The sequence below is a fragment of the Saccopteryx bilineata genome, chromosome 3, assembly GCF_036850765.1.
Source record: "Saccopteryx bilineata isolate mSacBil1 chromosome 3, mSacBil1_pri_phased_curated, whole genome shotgun sequence".
In the NCBI taxonomy this organism is placed as follows: domain Eukaryota; kingdom Metazoa; phylum Chordata; class Mammalia; order Chiroptera; family Emballonuridae; genus Saccopteryx; species Saccopteryx bilineata.
This window is the reverse complement of record NC_089492.1, coordinates 118397080-118417686: the sequence shown is the minus strand read 5'-3', so window position 1 is coordinate 118417686 and position 20607 is coordinate 118397080. Positions and strand designations below refer to the sequence as shown.

At 43.8% G+C, this 20607-nt stretch overlaps 1 protein-coding gene across 2 annotated transcripts in view; it reads right to left on the bottom strand.

The window, feature by feature from the left end:
- Positions 1-3803, bottom strand: part of B3GNT2 (UDP-GlcNAc:betaGal beta-1,3-N-acetylglucosaminyltransferase 2) — a 39659-nt gene extending 35856 nt beyond the window's left edge. For both annotated transcript variants that reach the window (XM_066267213.1, XM_066267215.1), the window contains exon 1: positions 3537-3803. The gene's annotated coding sequence lies outside the window, so the exon portion shown is untranslated. The remainder of the gene's footprint in view (positions 1-3536) is intronic.
- Between the last annotated feature and the right edge of the window lie 16804 nt (positions 3804-20607).

Genomic DNA, 20607 nt, shown 5'->3' with positions numbered 1-20607 from the left:
GAGAGAGAGAGAGAGAAAGGGAGGAGCAGGAAGCTTCAACTCCCTTATGTGCCTCGACCGGGCAAGCCCAGAGTTTTGAACCAGCGACCTCAGCATTCCAGGTCACTTTATCCACTGCACCACCACAGGTCAGGCCTGTTGTTATTTTTCAATCAACATTACTAAAAGATTAAAATTTCAAAGTTTCTTTAAGAAACAAAAGATTCACCACCTTTTCTCTTATCCCTGAATCACGTGAAAAAATCCCACACGTTCCTAACAAGAACATCTTTAGCTTTATACCAACATTGCATCATGTAAAGCAAGATGATTAATAATTTCTGGCTTCTCACTCATTTCCTAATGCAACTCTTTTATTTAAAAAGCCACCCATTTAAACAAAATGTACAGGGAAAAATCAAGCATGATTAATCAGTTCCACTTTCCTATTATCAACTTTAGTATCTTAGAATAAAAGAAATCTAAATTGTGGGTTTTTTTAAAAAAACAAACCTTCAAAACTACAAGCCATCTATATACTCATCTCTCCATAAAAAATAAAAAATAAACAGAAAAAAAATTCATAATTTTACAAATATATTATGTTTCCTTTCCTCAAAAAACTGCCTTAATCCTTAGACTTAAAAAACTTTCTGTTTCTGCCTGACCTGTGGTGGCGCAGTGGATAAAGCGTCGACCTGGAACGCTGAGGTCGCCGGTTCAAAACCCTGGGCTTGCCTGGTCAAGGCACATATGGGAGTTGATGCTTCCTGCTCCTCCCCCCTTCTCTCTCTCTCTCTCTGTCTCTCTTCTCTAAAATGAATAAATAAATTAAAAAAAAAAAAAAACTTTCTGTTTCTGACAAATTTGCCTGGTTTTGGTCAGACAACTATAAACCGTTTTCAAACCAGTTACCAGTTTTTGTTTAAGGGGAAGTTGATGCATGGAGGAACCTTTTTTTTTTTTTTTTTTACAGAGACAGAGAGAAAGTCAGAGAGAGGGACAGATAGGGATAGACAGGAACAGAGAGATGAGAAGCATCCATCATCAGTTTTTCGCTGTAACACCTTAGTTGTTCACTGATTGCTTTCTCATATGTGCCTTGACTGTGGGCCTTCAGCAGACCAAGTAACCCCTTGCTCAAGCCAGGGGCCTTAGGTCCAAGCTGGTGAGCTTGGCTCAAACGAGATGAGCCTGCGCTCAAGCTGGCGAGCTCAGGGTCTCGAACCTGGGTCCTCGGCATCCCAGTCCGATGCTCTATCCACTGTGCCACCGCCTGGTCATGCTAAATTGTGTGGGTTTTTTTTAAATAAACCTTCAAAAACTTCAAGCCATCTATACACTCACCTCTCCATAAAAAACCCCAGAAAATAAACAATTCATAATTTTACAAACATATTATGTTTACTTTCCTCAAAAGACTACCTTATTCCTTGGACTTAAAAAACTTTCTGTTTCTGACAAATTTGGCTGGTTTCGGTCAGACAACTATAAACCGTTTTCACACCAGTTACCGTTTTTTGTTTAAGGGGAAGTTGATGCATGGAGGAACTTCTATACTGACTACACAATGTCTACCCCTCATTAAGCACTTCTTAATTGCCATGATGCAAAGCTAGGCGTTTAGCAAACATTATCCTCTTTGTCCTCAAAAACAATCTGGTGGTAGAGCAGACATTACCATCCCCAAAACTAGATACAAAAAATGAGGCTGGGATGCTAAACTTGCCCAAGGTCAATAAACAAACAGTACGTGGCAGAATCACAACTAGTGAACAGTTAGGGTGGGAAATTGGAACTTCTATGGAGAATTAGATCTTTCACCATACACCTGCCATATGCGCAAAAAACTAAAGAGCAGTGAGCCCCTGCTGTAGGGAGATTCTCAAGAAGAAAAAAAAACAGTATACCAAACTGAAAAAGTAATTTCAAAGAGAAGATCTAAGATAGACATGTAAAGGCTGGGCAGCGGCAAATGGTTTACTAAACCTGGTCTTAAAATCTAATCTGATTTAAGAGTACAGTGCTTCTGTGTAACATTCTTCCAAATTCCACCGGGATAACCTCTACTGAAAAGAAACAGAAGTGGGAACTAGGACAGTGGGAAGTGACCGCCCAGTCCTTGGGTCAGCTGTCAAGATCTGCAGGGGTGCGATCACAGACTAGGGCTGGAGAGCCCTTGAACTCGGATCACCTCGGGTCTCTGCCTTTCCAGTCCCAGTTGGCCACATCGTTAACCATCCCATCACCTCCCGAGGCACAATTACACTGGAAATTTTTGTTACAACAAGTAGAAGCCCATATTCACCAACCGGCTTTGCAATCTGAAACCTACAGCAAGCTTCCAACAAGGGAGGGGCAGAAGAATATTGGTATAATTGTTCTTAAAACTATCGTTCTACGAAAATGCTGAGGTTCAGGAGGCCAGGACGGGGGGAATAGGAGGGCAAAAACAAACATACTACTTCCACGTTTCAGGAACGAGAGAGCCTCCTCGACAACCTGGGTTTAAAATGTACGTGTTTTTTTTTTCACAGATGAGCTTTCGCGCTATGACACTTGTGGGGAGTCCGTGGGTAGTGGGGCTCCCCAGCCGAGTGTAAAATATCTTGGGCCGGTAACTTGGTTTTATCGCCTCCAGAATGGACCGCCTACCGACCCCAGGCAGCCGCCAGGACTTGCGCCCGAAGCCCCCGCGGAATGCCCACCCAGCGCCCGAGCGCCTACCCTACCCGCGAGGTGTTTTGCAGAGGCCGGTTGGACGCGCTCCCCGCAGCACCCACCCTTCCCCCTCCCCAGGTCTCAGCCTAGTTAATCATTCAACGCGGGCACTGTGGAATATTTTTTTAGAGGTCAAAGCGAAAGGTTCTCCCTAAGTTTCGCAGAAACCAGCCTTTGGGGACCCAAAGGTGGCGGTGGCCGTAGCAGGCAGCTGGGGGTGGGGAGAGGCCCTGGCGACTCTTTGGCTCACAAAACACCTGATCTCCCCGTGCGACATAGGAGACCAACGCAGCGCAAGTGGGGCGTGCGGGGGTGCGAACGCGAATTCACGCACGGCCCCCTCCCCAAAATGCCGGTGCAACTGGAAGAGGACGCCGGCCCCACACGCCCCTTCGCATTGCGGGCAGCACCCCGGCGCCGGCTCCCCCGGAAGTTGGGGTGCAGCGAGGCGGAGGGGATGTCCCTGATCCCCGGGCCGGAGGTGGGGGTGGAATGGGGCAAGAGGCTCCAAAGACACATTACCGCGGGGTTTCGTTATCCTCTTCCTCTAAGGTGAGGAAGGTGGCGCGGAATGGGGATGGAGGTACGGGGTTGCGGTGGGGGAATAGGCGGGACGTTAAATGCGGCAGGAGCCACCTGGAGACAGTTTCCTCCGCTGGGAGGCCGGTATGAAGCCGGAGCCGGCGAGGAACGGGGTTTAGGGTGGTGAAGAGGGAGGCCAGTGATGGGAGGGGGGAAGGGAGCTGTTAGAGCGCGGGGCAGAGCTGGCTCGGGGAAGCCGTGTGGGAGGAAAGTGTGGAGGAAGGCAGCGGGGGTGCACACCCGTCCGGCCCTACCTTGTCCGGGAGCAGCTCCTGCTCAGCGGGGCGGGGGCGGGATACCGTGGCCACATCCACGTCCCGGCCGCTCGGCGCGGCTCAGCCCGGCGAACGCCGCCGCTGCTCCATGCGTTGCGCCCGCGACTGGCAGCCCGGTGGCGTCGGTGGCGGGGACAGCTCCGGCTCGGCTCGGCTTCGCTCGGTTCCGGCACTTGTTGCCGCCACAGCCGGGGCGCCTCACTCCGGGTTGCAGCTCCCCGCGCGGTCGCCACCCCCGGCGCTCGGGCGCAGCCCCGCCCTCGCCCTCGCCCTCGCCCTCGCCCCCGCCCGACAAACCAATCAGGCCCGGCACCGCCCCCCACGTCACCTCCCAGCCCCGCCCGCCGCCCCGCGCCCCAAGTTTGGGGAAGGCCCAGCTCCCAGTCTGTCAGCTAGTCCACGCCCAAGACGTACTCAGGCTCCGGTTCCTCCTGGCTTCTCAAGACCCTTCGGGTCCCCCAAGACCACAAATGGAAAGCGAATGGATAAGCTGAAGGAAGGCGACCCCAGGAAGTAGACCCTTCGAAAAATGGGGCAGCTCCAAGTTCAAAAGAACTCTATTCTATTGCCAGTTTAACCTAAAACCTTTCAGCTGCAGGTCGCCCCTCTTGTAGTATGTCTGATGTTGGGGAACTAAGCACATGGTCTCGTGAGGGTTCCAGTGACCTTCTCTGGCTGGAGACTGTGACTGGGCCTATACAGGACCCCCACCATACCTCTGGTGCTTAGGCGTGTGTGCCCCGCAAAACTCGAGGTTTGGTGGGGGAAGGAGGAACCAGAGCCAAACGGGACCTGACCTATGTATACTCTGCCCACTCAGTACCTGTCGCTACTTCTTAGGTGCCCAAAGGAAGCCCTATAGCCCAAGGACTAGGGTGTGCCCTATTTGCCACTGTCACCCTATCTTCAGATTTATGAAGCCATCTAGAAAATGAGAGGAAGTTTTAGTTCTCCTTGCAATGTCCGGCAGAAGGTTTCCTTGAGGTTCCCCGGGTGGAAGCCGGAAACGTAAGGTTCCCAGACGCTGGGCCTCCAACCCTCTCTAGGGGCAGGGCGTATCCCTAGGTACAACCTAAATGACTAAACTCTGACTCTCTCTCTCTCTCTCTCTCTCTCTCTCTCTCTTCACGGAGTCCCCGGGGTTGGAAGGGGGCTTGGCGCCAACGACACCCACTAGCCAAAACAAGGGGCCACAGACGCACCCTTCTAAGCCCTGCGCCCCCGCGGGCTTGTCGGAGCATTGCATTCTAAAATGAGTCCAAGCCGCTGTTGACACATTGGGGGGCCCTGGTAAGCCCTGAGCTACAGAAAGGAGAAAGGTTGCCCAGGCTTCAAAGGCCCCACGCAGTCAGCTTGTCACAAGTGCGCTCTGAGCGGTGCGCTCTAGCCCTAAGCGCCCTTCCTGTAGTTCCTATCTCTCCGGGAAGAAAACAGCCTACTCCTTTTAAATAATCAGACTGAGGAATTAAGGACACTCAACCTTCAACTGCTTGCATTTTTCAGAAGCCTTTCTAAAGCGGAATTAGCCCAAAGGGAAGGGATTGTTACTGTAGGAATTTCAGGCACCTTATGAGCTCAGCCCACTTAGTCTTAAACTTAGCGAGAAAGAGCAGGTTGAGGCTGGATGCACGAGCCGTTCGAGTTCACTAGAAACAGGAACGCTCAGTCAGATCTAGGAATGTTTTGATTTGCAGCCTTCAAAACTTTTTGCTTTTATGTTGATCACATGATTCTCCTAAAAATGCGACAGAATGTCCAAAAACAAGCTAGATTTTTGTATATTCACAGAAAAACATCTGAAAGGATGCAGACTGTTAACTACGGTTACCCTAGACGAGAGATAGGGGTGTTGGAGAAGGGGAGATAAAATTTATACCCTTACTGACTTTGAAGTTTATATTTTTCCAGTTATATTAACTTTCATAATTTAGAAAGCTAATAAAACATTTGTAAAGAAATATAGAAATTAGAAAATCTTTAAGAACACTATGGAAAGTATAAATTGATAAACAAATGAAGCCTATGTCTTTTATTTTGTGTCTAAACATTTAATCCTGAGTCCATGTTTCTTTGTTTAAATAAAAATATCATATCTTTAGGCTGTTGTTCTTGAATTGCTGTGATTGGACAACACTAACATTTGAAAGTTTTTCTGTGCCATGAGATTGGTATATTGTTCCTATGCATACATGTCTTCCCTTTAAATGCAGTCCGGAGAGCCACAGACACACTTTCAGGAACTGCCAGCCAAGGAGTTTTTAGTCAAGGAACTGCTACAATGTCAGCTGGCAGCCAACAAGGAAATTAGCTTGTGTCCTTTGCAGCTGCCAAAAGCTACTGCAGGCCCTGAAATTTTTAAAAATAAAGGCATTCTCTTCATTGTGCTATTAATCAATGCAGCTGAGAGTATATCAGTGACAGTTACACTGCTTTTGGTGACTAAAATCTACATCCACTTGGCTGTAGTCTCTACTCTTGGGTTGGGGCATGAGTCCTTCATCATTAGGTAAAGATGTATTATTTATATATTTAACAAATATGTGTTGACCACCTACTAGGTACACATCACTGGGCTAGGCACTGGAGTGGTGAACATGGCAGACATAATTTCCTTCTTGGGGCTCATAGTCTAGCTGGAGAGAGAAGGGCTTAACAATTAAATGCACTCTCATTTATGGCCAAAGGGAATCTAAGGTTGCATTTGTCTGGTGAATCGAAGAGGAGGTGATATTTGAGTTGCGCTCTGAAGGGTGAGCAGGATCTATTCAGGCAAAGAGGAGAGCAGAACCAAGTCCCTGGCTGTTTCAGGCTACCAAGGGGGATGCAATTGAGAGGGAAGTTGGAGAGATATGCAGAGGCTAAATCATGCAGGGCCTAGTATATTTTCAGTAAAATCACTCTGCCTGCAATGTGAAGGAATTGGGGAGGGAGAAGGGCAGGGTGGAGGGACAGGAGGCTGTTGCTATAATATAAGTGAAAGAGGTTGTTTATCTGAGTAGAGCAAATAGAGAAGTAGACATCAATAAGAGTTGGTGATTGCTTAGATAGGAAGTAATTAAGGCAAATTGCTAGGTTTCTCTTCTTCAACCAGATGGATAATGGTACAATTTTTTGAGTTAGGGAACCCTCAGGGTGGGGGGTTGAGAAAACTTTCCCAAGGTTCACATTTGGTCACAGTGGGTTTAAAATACCTGTGAGGGTAATAGCAAATGTTGGAGAGGCTGTGGAGAAAAAGGAACCCTCATACACTGTTGGTGGGAATGTAAAGTAGTACAACCATTATGGAAGAAAGTATGGTGGTTCCTCAAAAAACTGAAAATAGAACTACCTTATGACCCAGCAATCCCTCTACTGGGTATATACCCCAAAAACTCAGAAACATTGATACGTAAAGACACATGCAGCCCCATGTTCATTGCAGCATTGTTCACAGTGGCCAGGACATGGAAACAACCAAAAAGCCCGTCAATAGATGACTGGATAAAGAAGATGTGGCACATATGCACTATGGAATACTACTCAGCCATAAGAAATGATGACATCGGATCATTTACAGCAAAATGGTGGGATCTTGATAACATGATACGAAGCGAAATAAGTAAATCAGAAAAACCAGGAACTGCATTATTCCATACGTAGGTGGGACATAAAAGTGAAACTAAGAGACATTGATAAGAGTTTGGTGGTTACGGGGGAGGGGGGAAAGGGAGAGGGAAAGGGGGAGGGGGAGGGGCACAAAGAAAACTAGATAGAAGGTGACAGAGGACAATCTGACTTTGGGTGATGGGTATGCAACATAATTGAACGACAAGATAACCTGGACTTGTTATCTTTGAATATATGTATCCTGATTTATTGATGTCGCCCCATTAAAAAAATAAAATTATTTTAAAAAAATGAATAAGTAAATAAAGCAAGGAAAAGAAAATACAAAAAAAAAATACCTGTGAGATGTCCAAGTGGAGATATTCAGTAGGTGGTTGGTTGTAGGGTCTGGTGCTCTGTGGAGATGCGGAGGCTGGAGTAGCAGGTATAGAGGTAGTTATAAAACCAGGTGGTTTTCTGGGAGAACATAGCATTCAGAAGAGGGCCTAGGACTGAGCCTTGAGGAACATTTATGTAAAAGCTTAACAGAGGTAAATGATCTGGCCAATCTGGCCAAGGGGTTGGAGGAGCAGCCAGTGAGGCAGGAAGAAATCTAGGAGCTTGGGAAGGTGGGGTCATAAAGCTCAAGGAAATAATGTGTTATAAGAAAGAGAAAGTAGTCAACAACACTCAAAATGGCTGAGAGACCCAAGGAAAATGACTGAATAACCTCCACTGCATTGAGTGAAGTTGGTGTCATTGGGACTTTTACAAGACATGTACTGGTGGAGTGAAGGGGTGAGAGACAGACTGGAGAGCACTAAGGAGTGAGTGAGAGACAAAGGAATGAAGAAAGGTACTAAGTACAAATAACTCCTGAAAAGTTTGACTGAAGGCTCAGAAAGAAATAACTAAAGAAGGATATTATGCAGCAGTGGGTTTATTTTAGTTTATATATTTTAATTTTTTTAGGATGAACTAACTTGTGTTTTTTAAAAGTTTTATTTATTGATTTTAGTGACAGAGGAAGGGAGAGAGAGAGACAGAAACATCAATCTGTTCCTGCATGTGCCCTGACCAGGGATCAAACTGGCAACTTCTGCACTTAGGGATGGTGCTTAACCAACTGAGCTATCTGGCCAGGGCTTGTGTATTTAAATGTAGATGGGGAGGATCAATTAGCCAGAGTTGGAAAGTCTGGGAGGCTTCCTGGAGATGGAGTGGAAGGTACCCAGATTGCTCACTTATCCTAAGGATAATATTTGCAGAGAAGCCTGTAAGGCCAGTGGTTGAGGCCAGCCAGGTCCACATTGGATTCGGGCAGATGGTAAAGAAATTGTGGAGCCAGAAATGTAGGGTGATTCCTGTTTAAGAGATTTTTGCAACACACGAACAAAACGGGCAGGAGAAAACCTCTTGTCAGGCCCCTCAGAGTGGCAGGCAGTCAATCCACAATCTGCCCCGAGGGCCAGCACCCAAGCCTTACATGGACTATCCACCTGTGGCACTGCCACGTGCTCACGCACTGATCCAGAAAAGTGCTTGCAGCCGGTAAACCAGTGAGCAAGCCTAAAACAGCTGTTTTCCCCACACGTCCATTTCCTTTTGGCTGCAAAGACTCAATCTGACAGTCTGCCATAGGTCTACAAAGAGTTTTTAGGTCACAAATTTCTCTCTTGGCACCCCTGCTTCCCAGCCTGTGGTCACTCCTAGAAGCCCTGCCCCCTCTCAGTCTCCCTGGGTGGTTGGACGGGCTGAACCACACATTGAATCCTATGTGCTCTGCCCTGGGCCTCTCATGTTGTCATCTATCTTTGTCACCTGTTCTCCTGGTGAAGAAACAGAGGTTGATCTTCAGCAAGTTTTCTGTGCCCTTTTTGGTGCCAGCACACACCTGGTATTTTTTGCCCAGACAGGCTGTGTATGCTTTTGAGTAAGCAGCCTTAGATGTTCCTCCTGCATCTGGCCAGCCTAAGGCACCTCCATGTCCACAGAGCCAAAGCCCTGAGCCAGCTCTCACACCAGCCTCCTTTGTTTTTTACTGCCTCTGCCTCATTGTCCAGGAGCACCTACCAACCCACCATTCAGGTACAGGCGCAATGGAGCTGCCACACCCCAAGTACTACGAGCACCCAGAGTTGGTTTCCATCTCCTCAGTTGTGTTCGAGCCAAGTCCTGCAGGCCTTTGGACATGGTTCAGAATGTAGACCTTCTTCCTCAGTGGCTAGCCCCATGAGGTTGGTGCTGCAGCCCTGTACCTTGCTCCTTCCTTCACCACAGGCCTGTGAAAGCTCCCAGCATGCCACTGGGCCAAGTGCACACAGGTAGTATCAGCAGCACAAATCCCCACATCTCATATATGTTATAGACTTAGGTCACTCCAGAAGGATAGCAGTGTTTTGTTAGTCTGTTAATCAGTCCCAGGTGGTGCTATGATAACTTCAGAAAAAAAACAGCCACCTCTGTCAATGGTTAAAGTATTAATTACTAACGGTAAGGTAGAACCTTGACACTGGAATTCCTTGAATTCCAGTCCAAATCCCTTGGAACTTGTAAATAAGAAAAAGAAGACCCCAAAAGTAGCTTTCTGGAGGCTAAACACCTGATATTAGATATAATATTGTGAATGTTGAACAATTGAGTTACAGGTTAAAAATCAACAGACTCCGGCCCTGGCCAGTTGGCTCAGTGGTAGAGCGTCGGCCTGGCGTGCGGAAGTCCCAGGTTCGATTCCCGGCCAGGGCACACAGGAGAAGCGCCCATCTGCTTCTCCACCCCTCCCCCTCTCCTTCCTCTCTGTCTCTCTCTTCCCCTCCCGCAGCCAAGGCTCCATTGGAGCAAAAGATGGCCCGGGCACTGGGGATGGCTCCTTCGCCTCCGCCCCAGGCTCTAGAGTGGCTCTGGTCGTGACAGAGCGATGCCCCAGAGGGGCAGAGCATCGCCCCGGGTGGGTGTGCCGGATGGATCCCGGTCGGGCGCATGCGGGAGTCTGTCTGACTGCCTCCCCGTTTCCAGCTTCAGAAAAATACAAAATAAATAAATAAATAAATAAAATAAAATCAACTGACTCCTGCCTGACCAGGCGGTGGCGCAGTGGATAGAGCGTCAGACAGAAGACCCAGGTTCAAAACGCCAAGGTCACCAGCTTGAGCACGGGCTCATCTGGTTTGAGCACCGCTCACCAGCTTAAACCCAAGGTTGCTGGCTTGAGCAAGGGGTCACTTGGTCTGCTATAGCCCCCCATCAAGGCACATATGAGAAAGCAATCAATGAACAACTAAGGTGCTGCAATGAGAATTGATGCTTCTCATCTCCCTTCCTGTCTGTCCCTATCTTTCCCTCTCTCTGTCTCTTTCTCAGTCTCTGTCACACACACACACACACACACACACACACACACACACACACAAATCAACTAACTCCTAAAACAAACACTTTTCCCTGAGATCACTTTGATTTTGCAACAGCAGAAAAACATAAAACCTTACTATCAGATGATGATACTAGAAACCAATATCACGATTCCGAGGGGATTTATGCCATACCCCATAGAGTCCTGATGCTGGAAGAATTCAGAATTCCCAGGTTAGTAAAGTCCAGCTTGTAAATGATGTTGTGGTGGGATATAAGGTCAGCAGTCTGAAGGGAATAGTCATCTCTATTAGGACCATCATATTGTTTGGTGAATGGAACTTTAAGGAGAAATGCAAAATCATATTCCCAATTATTATCAAACTGGTAAATTACATTCAAGAGGAGAGGCCTATAATTGCAGCATCAAGCATGAGATAATACCAATAACATGATTATCAGGACATAAGCCTATTAGAGGACCTAATGCCTCTTTGCTAACATTATCCTTTGTAAAGCTTCCTGGTCTGGAAACCATCTCAGTTGTAAACACAACTGTTATAAAACAGTGATTTCCAAGGAGCATAACAAAGATCTGCTGGCCTTTACCAAAGGTCAAAGCTCTGCAGTAAGGAGAACAGAATATTTCTGGAAAAAGAAAAGACTTATCTGCTAACTCTAGTTGGCTCTTATTGAGAAAGGAAGTAGGTACATTTAGCTCCACATCCTCTCTAGCTCTGCAGCAATCCAGTCATAGTTATAACTGTGAGGTCTAATAGTCACCTGAAGATATGCATGAGCCGCCTTCGATGTACACAGAAGCCTAGGTCTTGGCTGCTGCTGGTGAAAAATCATGGTATAGATGTCTACAAACCAGGTTCAAATCCCACTCTGGGAATAAACCATGTTTGTCCATATGGGTAACACCTATCTTAAAGAGTTCCCAGACAGGGGAAAGGAGATCATTTATGACCAAATACCTGTATACCCTTGGTGCTTAATGAATGTTTGTTTCTTGGCCATGGCAGTGGGACCAAGTCCTCACCAGGATGAAGTACAGGTGGTATCCTGACATAGAATTTTGGGGAATTGTCCTGGCAGTTCGTAGGAGGAACTGCTATTCTATTTTTATTCCAAAAAGTTCAGACACCATCATCATCATCACCATGTAGAATGGAAATTTCAATTAGCTGTCCCTGGGAGGAACCACTTGCTTGGCCCTTAGGGACCACTGCCTCAGGACACTCATTTAGCAGGTTGTCTCACAGAAAAACCATCACCAGGATAGGCAGAACCTCCTCATTTAAACATGACATTTAGAGAAATCAGAGAGCATGGACTCCATGATAGTCTTTCTCTCTCTCTCTTTTTTTCTTTATTTTAGTGCTCACGTGAGAGAGAGAGAAAGAGGGACAGATAGGGACAGGCAGACAGGAAAGGAAGGGAGAGAGATGAGAAGCATCAATTCTTGCTTGCAGCACCTTAGTTGTTCATTGATTGCTTTCTCATATATGTCTTGACCAGGGGGCTCCAGCTGAGCCAGTGACCCCTTGCTCAAGTTGGCGATTTTGGGCTCAAGCCAGAGACTTTGGGCTTCAAGCCAGTGACCTCTGGGCTCACACCAGCGACCATGAGGTCATGTCTGTGATCCCACACTCAAGCCGGTGACCCCGTTCTCAAGTTGGTGAGCCCCTACTCCAGCCGGCGACCTCAGGGTTTCAAACCTGGGTACTCAGTGTCCCAGGCCAATGCTCTATCCACTGCACCACCACCTAGCCAGATCCATGATAGTCTTAAAAGGGAAGCAGGTTACATGTAATAACATTGGTGAATCTCAAAACATGTTGAGATAAATAAGTCGTACACAAAAGAATATACATAGTGTTCAAGAACAGGTAGAAACTAGTCTCTGGTTATATGAAGTCAGATCACTAGTTGCTCTGAGGACAAGGACGAAATTAACTGGAAAGAGGTATGAAGAAACTTTCTGAGATGAGACAAATATTCCATCTGTTGACCAAAATGATAGTTACATAAGCGCATGCCATTGTCAAAACTCATCACACTGTGTACTTTGGATCTGTGCATTTTATTATTTGTAAATTGGACCTCAACTAACAAAAACAAAAAAGAGCAACGGTCTTTAGATGGAAGGGAATACTGGAAAAAGGAAGAAAGAGTAGACTCCCCATCAACAGTCCCACTACCAGGCCAGGCAACTTATTCTGCACCAAACTCTGGGGCAGCTATGAACTGACGTTTCCAAATAACTACAGATAGGAGAGACTGCATTTTTCTAAAAATGACTATCCTACTCTTGGCCAAATATTAGGTTCAGGCCCTTGTTCCTCTACACTTTGAAAGTCTTCTCTTCACTATTTCTTTCTTTTCTTATCTAAAACCATCCCAGAACATGGTTTTCCAGGGTCAGTATCCTCTAGGAGTCACTCTTCCTTCACCCCCCTGCTATGTGTACACATTATCGGTTAACATTAACTCTACAAACTTCATGCCCATAATACCATAGAAAAAGGAGTGGAGTTGAATTGATAAACTAAAGTAAAATTAATGATCATCAAAAGTCAAAAATAAAAGAGAATTTGGGTCACTAGGAAACTTTCATGAAAGAATCTTGACAATCAAACATTTCAGAAAGTACAGACCTGGCCCTGGTCTGTTGACTCAGTGGATAGAGCATCAGCCAGGTTTGCAGACGTCCCAGGTTCCATTCCCAGTCAGGGCACACATGAGAAGCGACCATCTGCTTCTCTTCCCCTCCCTCTCTCCCTTCCCTCTCTCTTCCCCTCTCACAGCCAGTGGCTGTATTGCATTGACCCTGGGCGCTGAGTATAGCTCAGTTGATTTGATCGTCAGCCCCAGACGGGGGATGATGGGTGGATTCTTGTCAGGGTACATGCAGGAGTCTGTCTGTCTATCACCCCTCCTCTCACGAAAGAAAGAAAGAAAGAAAGAAAGAAAGAAAGAAAGAAAGAAAGAAAGAAAGAAAGAAAGAAAGAAAGAAAGAAAGAAAGAAGAGGCCTCCCTCCAAAGAAGGGGAAATGGAATAGGCAGTCAGACTTAGAACAACATCAGAGATTGTATACCTAACTCCATCATTAAGAACTTGTGTGACAAATCACTTCTGTGCTGTCAAAGGGGATCTATCTAAGGTGACCAATTGTCCTTTTTTAGGGAGGATAGTCCTTCTTTTGTAAGTTATGTCCTCCCTTGAAAAGTGTCCTCCTACACGTCCTCATTTCGGATATTAGAAGACTAATCTGTTAATGTCCGTATTCGATCAATGCAGAGTCAATCCATTGTGTATGATGTGACGTATTTGTATTTAACATGATGATTCGTCAAGGATCAGTACAGTGCAATGAGACGCGATTATGAGATGCATGCGCTCCACATGGGAGACCTTGAGAGAGCACGCAATATACCGAGCACACAAATGGCTTTGTGTACTTCTTACTGAAACATGACACGGTTCATATGACATTGCAGACTCACGATTATTTCTTCCTCAGTGAATATTCAATCATAGGTAAGCACAATTCACATTTTATTAATTCATTATCTATTCAATATTTAATAATTTCCAAATATGTATAATTTTATTTACAAGTATTTTCCCGAAATTCGAGGGTTTTTTTTTGTTGTTGTTTTTTTTTGTAATTTTCTGAAGCTGGAAACGGGGAGAGACAGCCAGACAGACTCCCGCATGCGCGCAACCGGGATCCACCCAGCACGCCCACCAGGGGGCGATGCTCTGCCCACCAGGGGGCGATGCCCCGCCCCTCTGGGCGTGGAGCCACTCTAGCACCTGGGGCAGAGGCCAAGGAGCCATCCCCAGCGCCCGGGCCATCCCCGCTCCAATGGAGCCCCGCTGGAGGGGAAGAGAGAGACAGAGAGGAAGGAGGGGGGAGGGGGGGAGAAGCAGATGGGCGCTTCTCCCACGTGCCCTGGCCGGGAATCAAACCCGGGTCCCCCGCACGCCAGGCCAACGCTCCACCGCCGAGCCAACCGGCCAGGGCCCCGAAATTCGAGTTTTAAAGTGGAAATCTAACCTCAAACCATATCTATTAATAATGCATTTTGATTAAATAGTTGCATAAAACAGACTTTTTTAATTAGCAAATGATAAATACATCCGAATATCACTCCAAATTAGTGGTTTTGTTTGATATTTAGTTTTGTTAATTTAGCTTCGGGAAAATTCTCCTATCATGATGTAACGTTTTCAGTTCCTAATGTGCTTACATTGTTCATGTAGCTCTATATTTTATTTTTAATTTTTAATTTCATTTAAGTGATGGAAAAATAAAAAAGAGAAAATGCCATTTTAATGATAAATTGAAAAAGGAATTTCCATTCCTCATATCAAAGAAAGATACCATTGCTTTCTGCAATATTTGCAGCGGAGAATTTTGTATTGCAGTTGGGGACAAAGCAGCAATACTGAAACATTTGACCACCAACAAACATAAGCAATCATTAGATACATCAGTTCCCAGTTGTAAAGTAACAAATTTTTTTAAAACTTCAAATTATCCTGAAGATGAAAAACAGTTGACTGCAATGGAGAGAACATTTGCATTTCATACCATAATCAACAAAGTTTTCGTAGTATGGATTGTACAACTAAAAATTATTGAAAAAGTTTCACAATGCAAAATTTTCATGTGCCAGGACAAAATGCTAGGCTATTTTGAAATCAGTATTTAAAAATTACTGTGACAAAATACTTACAGAGAACTTGGAAACTGCAGCATTTGTAACAATTTTATCTGATGCATCAAATCATAATGAAATTAAATTGTATCCAATAATAGTAAGGTATTTTAATGTTACCAAGGGCGTTCAAGTAAAAATTTTAAATTTAGAATCCATTGAGGGGGAAACTTCTGAAATTTTGTCAAACCATCTATACAGAGTAATAAATGAAAACAATTTGAAATCCAAAGTTGTTGCACTAACGGCTGATAATACAAATACAAATTTTGGTGGGCAAAGGCACAAAGGGGTGAATAACGTGTATGTAAAATTACAAGAGTTACTCCAAAAGAAAATACTAGGAATAGGTTGTAATGCACATATTTTGTCAAATGCAATCAACACAGTGTCATGTGCCATGCCAATTGATGCAGAATAATAACTACAATTTATTTGCATTTTAGTCATTTTATCGTTCGTGTTACTACTTTAAAACAATTTTGTGAAGAAGCAAATGTTGAATACAAAAAAACTTTTAGGATATTCAAAAGTTAGATGGCTTGCTCTTACACCTGCTATAGAGCGTGTTCTACAATTATTTGATCCTCTCCGTTCATATTTTTTAAGTTTAGACAAATGCCCTAAAATCCTGGAATTGTTTTTCAATAATAAAATATCTGATATATTAATGTATTTTGTATATAATCAAGCATCTATTTTTCACAAAACGATTCAAGAGATTGAAGGTGAACACATTTCAGCTATGGAAATTAACCTTATTTTGAATGACTTTATCCCACAATATAAATCTCATTTTGAAGAAAAATTTCTTCCTTTAATTATAAAAAGAAAATTATCAGACTTAGAGGAATCAAATCTGGGCATAACAGAAGAGTTTATCAAAGAAGTGCAGAATTTTTACCAGACATGTTTTCAATATATTGAAGAATAGTCTGAAACGAACATCCTGGGAAATAACAGTTTTCAATGGTGTTTTTTTACTTCATTGCAAGTATATTGGACAGATATTGAATCTTGTCTTGAGTTTTTATCTAAAGAAATACCAGACATCAAAATAGATGACAATTGTCTCTTTGAAGAAATTAGAAGACTGAATGTATATTTAAATTATGAAAAATTAATACAGTGGGAAAATGAACACATCGAAATTGATAAAAGATGAATGGAAATATTCAGCCATTTCAAAAATGAACATATTCTATGTGAAAATTTATTTATTCTTGTTCAATTTACATTGTGCTGTCCTGGAACTAATACAGCTGAAAGAGTTTTTTCAATTGCTAATGATTTTGGGACAAGTGAGAAATCGAGATTGAATGTTGATCCTCTAGCTGCAGCACTTGCCGTAAAATTCAATATGAAGAATATTTCTTGTTCAGATATTTCCAATATATTGTTACAAAATGATACATTGATAAAAAATATTCATTCAATGGAAATACTATTATCTAAATATTATATTTAGATATATAATATATAATATTTATAATTATAAATATTATATATTATATATAATAATATTTATATAATATTATAATATAATATTAATTTATATAATAATTATATGTATTATATAATATTATAATTATATAATATTATATATAATTTATATAATAATTTATATAATATTATGTAATATTATATAAATATTATATCTAAATATAATATTATCTAAATGAGTACTTTTTTCTTAAAATTATTATTAAAAATTAATAGGCATGTAAGCATAATTACAATATAAAATATTACAAATGTTTTTATTATGCATTTATCATATTATAGTATATTATTGTTGCAAAGAATGAATTGTTTCTTTTATTTACTTTATTATTTTCTTCAATTTATTTTTGTCCTCCTTTTCATTGTAAAAAAGTTGGTCACCTTATCACAGATGACAAAAAGATCATAGGCGAGGTAGGCTCTGCCTCAGTTTCATTTCTCTGCTAGTCTGCTTGCTCCATCTTCTTCCTACCTCTCCCTTTTTACAGCTATTTCAGGAATCTCATTCAGGGCTAATATTAGCAGAAAAGGAGCTCTTTTTACTTTGTCTCTTTTTATGGTACCTAAAACCTTTCCTACAGTTTTCTACCAGATTTCCCTTCTCATCTCATTGGCTGGGATGAGGTCACATGATCCTTCCTAAGTCAATCACTGGCTAAATAAATGAGACCATCTGACTAGCTTAGACCAGTTATGGTTTATTCCTGAGTTATCACATGAAGGAGGCATGGGTCCCCAAACACAGTCAGCGCAGTACCAACCAAGATAAAGGGGGTGTTGCAGGTGGGGTATCCCCAGCCCTGAGACAGAGGTTTGCATGTAGGAATTTTATTGGGGAGTACAGCATCAATACCTGAGGGGAGCGAGGTAAGCAAGAATGGATAAAGAACTTGAACTGCAGCACAGTGACAATAAAGGCCTTAGCTAATCTTTCAGGGAGCTCTTAGACTAGGATAGCTCAGAGTTGTCCTAAATCAGAGAGAACTAAGCCTTTTTACTCTTGCATCAACCACACATTAGATGTGGGTTGCACTTTGGAAAGGAGCCTAATCATCAGCAAAGTGGTTGTTTTCAGCAGAGGAGAAATCTCGGAGAGGAACTCAGCTGACAGTTGCTGCTGTTAACATTCCCAGTAGATTGGGAAATGAGTGCTTCTGTCTTAGAGGGCGGATCTGGGTGGCAAGACATGCCATCCACTGTAGGGGAGATGGATGTTGCATGGGCAATCCCTAGCTCAATTCAGGTCTCTTAAAAACCAACTTGGGCAACCACACTCATGTCCCAAGAAAACATGTCAGCCTTTACCAAACCATCTGTGGAACCCAATTATTTTACTACCCTTCTACTTCCTTAGGAAGAAGTGACAGGAAAGCTTCCAAGTGTCAGCCAGGATCCTGGTTTTTAAGAGTCAGACAGCTGGGAGATGGCTGTGTGTACTGAGTTTGGGTGGGACCCAAGCCCTCAGACTTAAGAGGCATGCTGCCCACAAGAATGAAAATCTACAGGATTAGTCTTGAACGAGCTGGGAGCCTGCTAAGCCCTGGCATCTGCTGAACTACCCAAATTACACACATTAAGCTGTTCAGTTCCACATTTTCAAAGTGAGCTTCCTGCCAAGGCTCCTAGCACAGTCTACACAATAGGAAATCAAAATGAGCAGTTAGAGCAATTATGGATATAGCAGGTCAAACAAATAAGCCTTTATTTAGGATTTAAGCAGACATAGTCAACAAAAATCTAATCCAAAATTGAAATTTGGACAAAGAAATGCTTTATCAAACAAAAAGTGTGTGTAGTGAGGTAGGGGGTTGGGGGCGACTAGAGACGTTTGCATGAATTTTCTCTGTCTCACTGAAAATACTAAAATAGCATTTTATCCAGCCTCTCCATGATGCTGCCCTATCTTCCCACCCCAAGTCCCTTGAACATTTTCCAGCTCTGGTACTAATCTGGCTTTAGTGTCAACTCATATGCTAGGGCATAAAAGTAGTCATCATTGAAAAGAGCTGGGGGGCCTGACCAGGTGGTGGCGCAGTGGATAGAATGTTGGCCTGGGACACAGAGAATCCAGGTTCAAAACCCATAGGTTACTGGCTTGAGTGAGGGCTCACCAGCTTGAGTGCGGGGTTGCTGGCTTGAGTGTGGAATCACAGGCATGACCACATGGTTGTTGGCTTGAGCCCAAAGGTTGCTGGCTTGAAGGCCAAGGCCACTGGCTTGAGCAAGGAGCCACTCACTCTACTGTAGCCCCCCCCCCCATCATGGCACATATAAAAAAGCAATCAATGAACAACTAAGGAGTCAAAGCGAAGGATTGATGCTTCTCATCTCGCTCCTTCCTGTCTCTCTGTCCCTCTCTCTGTCTCTCTTGATAAAAAGAAAAAAGCTAGGGAATTAATTTGTTTATTGTTATATATATATATATCACATTAACTATAATATATATATAGTTAAATACCCAAGAATTAAAGCCATACACATGAATGTTTGTGTGTATATTCAGGAAATACAGAGACCCCAAGCATTTCAGCTAAGTGAGAAATAATAGGTAAAGGGGCTGAAATCTGATAGTGCCACTATTGTAGTAGGGAGCCAGATGTGGTGAAACTTTATACATACATACATATATATATATATATATGATTTTTTTTAACAAGAAAAACTGTTTACAAGAGTTTGTTACTTCTCATTCTACAAGAAGAGACCTCAAGTCTCATGACTTGTCATTCAGCGGAAAGAGAAATGCAGAACAGTTTCCTTTTCTTTATCGTTTTTCCCCTCCCTGGACTGACAAAGGCTGCCCCTTCTGACACAGGTCCATAATCTTCTCTGCAATTCTGAAGTTCACAAAGTTCTGAAAAATGAAAGTTTTCTCATAAGGTGGCACTAAAACTAACTCAGTAGCAAACTGTGACTGGGACCTAGGACAGGGTGGGTATAGTTTTTCTGTATCCCATGTTTCACTATAAATATGTTAATGTGATCACAGGTTCTGCTCCAGACATACATACTAGTATATTTGAATAAAGATATAGATTTTTGGCCCTGGCCAGTTGACTCAGTGGTAGAGTGTCAGCCTGGTGTGTGGAAGTCCCAAGTTTGATACCCGGCCAGGGCACATGGGAGAAGCACCCATCTGCTTCTCTACCCTTCCCTCCTCTCCTTTCTCTCTATCTCTTTCTTCCCCTCTGCAGCCAAGCCTTCATTGGAGCAAAGTTGGCCCAGGCGCTGAGGATGGCTCCACAGCCTCCACCTCAGGCACTAGAATGACTCTGGTTGCAATGGAGCAACACCCCAGATGGGCAGAGCATTGCCCCCTAGTGGGCATGCTGGATGGATCCCGGTGAGGCACATACAGAAGTCTGTCTGTCTGCCTCCCTGCTTCTCACTTCAGAAAAATAAAAAATAAAAAAGATAGATTTTGGGGGAATTAGCAGCATATAGATGGTAGCTGAAGTCCTGGGAGTGGTTGAAATAGTCTAAGAAATAAAAAGAGACTGAGAGAAGCCTGACCAGGTGGTGGTGCTGTGGATAGAGCATCAGACTCGAACGCAGAGGACTCAGGTTTGAAATCCGAGGTCGCAGGCTGTGCACAGGCTCATCTAGCTTGAATGCAGGCTCATCCGGCTTGAGCCCAAGGTTGCTGGCTTGAGCAAGGGGCACTCGCTCTGAAGCTCTCATTCCTCATTCAGAATGAAAGACTGGAAAGACAACAGTCCAGGCACATATGAGAAATCAATCAATGAACAACTAAGGAGCCGCAACGAAGAATTGATGCTTCTCATCTCTCTCCCTTCCTGTCTGTCTGTCCCTCTCTCTGTCTCTGTCTCTGTCTCTCTCTCTCTGTCTCTGTCACAAAAAAAGAAAGAAAAAATAA